Genomic DNA, 3,329 nt, shown 5'->3' with positions numbered 1-3,329 from the left:
TTCTCCCTCCTCCTCCTCCTCCTCCTCCTCCTCCTCCTCCTGCTGCGGCGGCGGCTGCGGCCTGCGGCGGGCCGGCGGCACAGACAGAGCGGTTAGACCCCGGCGCGGGGCGGCGCGGCCCCGCCGCCCGCCCGCCCGCCGCGCCCTCACCTCAGGCCCGGTCCCCCCCGGCGGCGCGCGGCTGGCGGCGGCGCTGACGTCGGACACCGGCTGCTCGCGCTCCCCCTCTCCGCGCTGCATGTGTTGCAATCGGCTCACATGGGGCGTGTGACATCACTTCCGGGGGACCGGGGCGGGGAGGGCGGCCTCCCGCCCCGCCCGCGCGGGAGCGAGGCGACACGCCATAGGCCGCCGGGACGACCGTTCCCGCCCACCGCTCGCCTCGCTATTGGCCGTTGCTCCGCGCGGGGCGCTGTGGGGCGCGTAGTCCGCGGTGCCCGGCGGGGCGGGACACGGCGGCGGCTCTCGCGAGAGCTGGGGCGGGGGCGCTTAAAGGGACCGCGGCGGGGCCTAGAGCTGGGGCTTGGTGGTGTTACCTTCGGTGTCCCCGCTCTCCGCAGGCCGCGGTCCCTCCCTGCCGCCCGGCGCGGAGCAGCAGCGCGGGAGGATCGCGCCCGGCTGCGGGAGATGGAGGGTCCTGTGCGCGCAGGACAGTCCCGCTCTGCCCGTCCGGCCTGGGGACGCCGCTCCGAAGGGCCCCACCGAGCCCCCCGTGCCCGCCGCCCCGCCCGGGGCACCCGCCTGGCCGCGGCACCCCCTGCTCCGGCTCGTCCCAGAAGCGGAGGCCGGCCCGGACCAGCGCTGCTGGGAGGAGCGGTGGATGCACCAGCAGGCTGTGCGGCCATGCAGCGGGACCTGGCAGGCTGGGGAGATGGGCAGAGAGGAGCCTGATGAGGTTCAACCAGGGCAAGGGCAGGGTCCTGCACCTGGGGAGGAACAACCCCAGGCACCAGTACAGGCTGGGGCGGACCTGCTGGAGTGCAGCTCTGTGGAGAGGGACCTGGGAGTGCTGGGGGACAACAGGGTGACCATGAGCCAGCAGCGTGCCCTGGCTGCCAAGAAGGCCAGTGGGATCCTGGGGTGCATTAAAAGGAGTGTGGCCAGCAGGTCGAGAGAGGTTCTCCTCCCCGTCTACACTGCACTGGTGAGGCCCCATCTGGAGTACTGTGTCCAGTTCTGGGCTCCCCAATTCAAGAAAGATGAGGAGCTACTGGAGAGAGTCCAGCGGAGGGCTGAGAGGATGGTGAGGGGACTGGAGCATCTCTCCTACGAGGAGAGGCTGAGGGAGCTGGGCTTGTTCAGCCTGGAGAAGAGAAGGCTGAGAGGGGACCTTAGAAATGCCTCTAAATATCTGCAGGGTGGAGGTCAGGAGGATGGGGCCAAGCTCTTTTCAGTGGTGCCCAGCAACAGCACAAGGGGCAATGGGCACAAACTGAAGCACAGGAAGTTCCATCTGAACATGAGGAAGAACTTCTTCCCTCTGAGGGTGACGGAGCCCTGGAACAGGCTGCCCAGGGAGCTTGTGGAGTCTCCTTCTCTGGAGATATTCCAGCCCCGCCTGGACAAGGTCCTGTACAGTCTGCTCTGGGTGACCCTGCTTCGGCAGGGGGGTTGGACTGGGTGACCCACAGAGGTCCCTTCCAGCCCCCATCACCCTGTGATTCAGGACCCTGGGGGCCCCGAGCTGATGATCCATCGCCTTTGCCCTGATGGCACGACAAGCCCAGAGCAGAGGCGAGGGCAGCGCTGCCCGGCTCTGCTGGCAGGAGCATCTGGCGGCAGTTTCAGGGAGGCAGCAGGAAAAGCTTCCCACAGAGGATAGTTTTTAACCTGTTTCACTTAAGCACATTTTCTTTCAGCACCTGAAATACCCAGCTCCTTTGCTGGAGAATTCCTTCTCTTTTTCAGGCTGTAGTTTTATCCAGGTGATTGCTTTGACAGGAGCAGCAGCAGGGGGAAATTCAGGACAGAAGTCACCTGCAACCGAGTTTTGTAGAGGAGATCATTCTCAGGACAGGCACAGCCAAGTGCTCCCCGCTGCTGCCAAACCCACGGATAGGCCCGGAGCAGGGTTACGCCGTGACGGAATGGAGCACACAGTTACACACCTCTATGGCACACACAGCTGCGGGCAGCAGGAGCTGCTGTGAACACGCACGTCCTTAGCCACACGCGTTCCTCAAAGCTTCCAGGGAACCACGCTGGTCACACAATTCACGTACACCTCAGCCTGCCGTGACCTGCCTGTGACAAATAAAGCCCTACCAATTAAAAAAATCCCCATTAAAATGGGACCTGGACCCACACAGGATGAATTTGGAAACATTTGGCTGCTCGTGGAAGCCCTGCATTCACCCGAGCAGCCGGATAACCGCCCCACAGGCTCCACCATCCTCCCTGGGAACTGCCCCAGCAGGTGGGAACCCCAGGCCCCACTGCCTCCCCTGGGGGAAGCAAAGCACGGCCTTTGGGGTTGGAGCGCCTTGGTCCACCTGCAGTCAGGCAGCCGAACGTGCTGTGTTGCTGCTCTGACCCCCCCGGGGCACACGGAGCTGGCCGCAGGCTGCGCACCCGAGGCACTGCCTCTGGTCTCCTCCTCCTCTGGCTCAGCAGGCCCCTTCCTTCACGCCCTTGGAGCTCGCTCTCCCTTCTCAGATCACTGCTCTTGAAAAGTTTTTCTCCCGCCACGTCCACCTCAGCAGGCTAGGCTGATCTCCTCTGAAGGGGAAGCTGCTTCCAGGCCTTTGTGCTAGGACTGCTGGAGAGAGCTCGGTGCCTGAAGCAGTCTTGGTCCCTTCCAGTCCCCAACTCAAACTCACAGGATGAAGATGTGTAGCCTCCCCCAACAGCTCCTTGTAATTAGACCTTCTAGAGTGCCAGAAATAAAAGAATCCTTTTCTACTTCCTAAATACCTGACCTGTCCAGACAAGGCAGCTGTAAAGTTTACTTTTTCTTCCCAGCTGACAACACACACAGAAAGGAAAAAGATCAATATTTTCAGCAAGGAGACTGTGCCTCCTCAGGGGGCTTGCCTGCTGCTCCGAGTCCACAGCCTGCTTCAGAAGGCTGAGCCCAAGCACAAAGAGCCCGAAGGTGAAGTCCTACTGCTGCTGCGGACCAGAGCAGGACCTCCAGGCATCGTGCGCGCGGCAGTGATACTCGCAGCAGGGACAGCTCCTACTCCGACACCAGATGCCTTCTTTTTACATGTGAATGAAGCACAAATTCCATAAAGCTGCTGCAGCTACAGCTGCCCAGCTGTTCCACCCTAGGAGTTCTCAGGCAGCAACACAATCACATTCTCCAGCAAGGCCAGGATACCAAGAAC

This window comes from Opisthocomus hoazin, chromosome 23 (assembly GCF_030867145.1).
Source record: "Opisthocomus hoazin isolate bOpiHoa1 chromosome 23, bOpiHoa1.hap1, whole genome shotgun sequence".
Lineage (NCBI taxonomy): Eukaryota > Metazoa > Chordata > Aves > Opisthocomiformes > Opisthocomidae > Opisthocomus > Opisthocomus hoazin.
Note: the sequence above shows the minus strand (reverse complement) of the source record.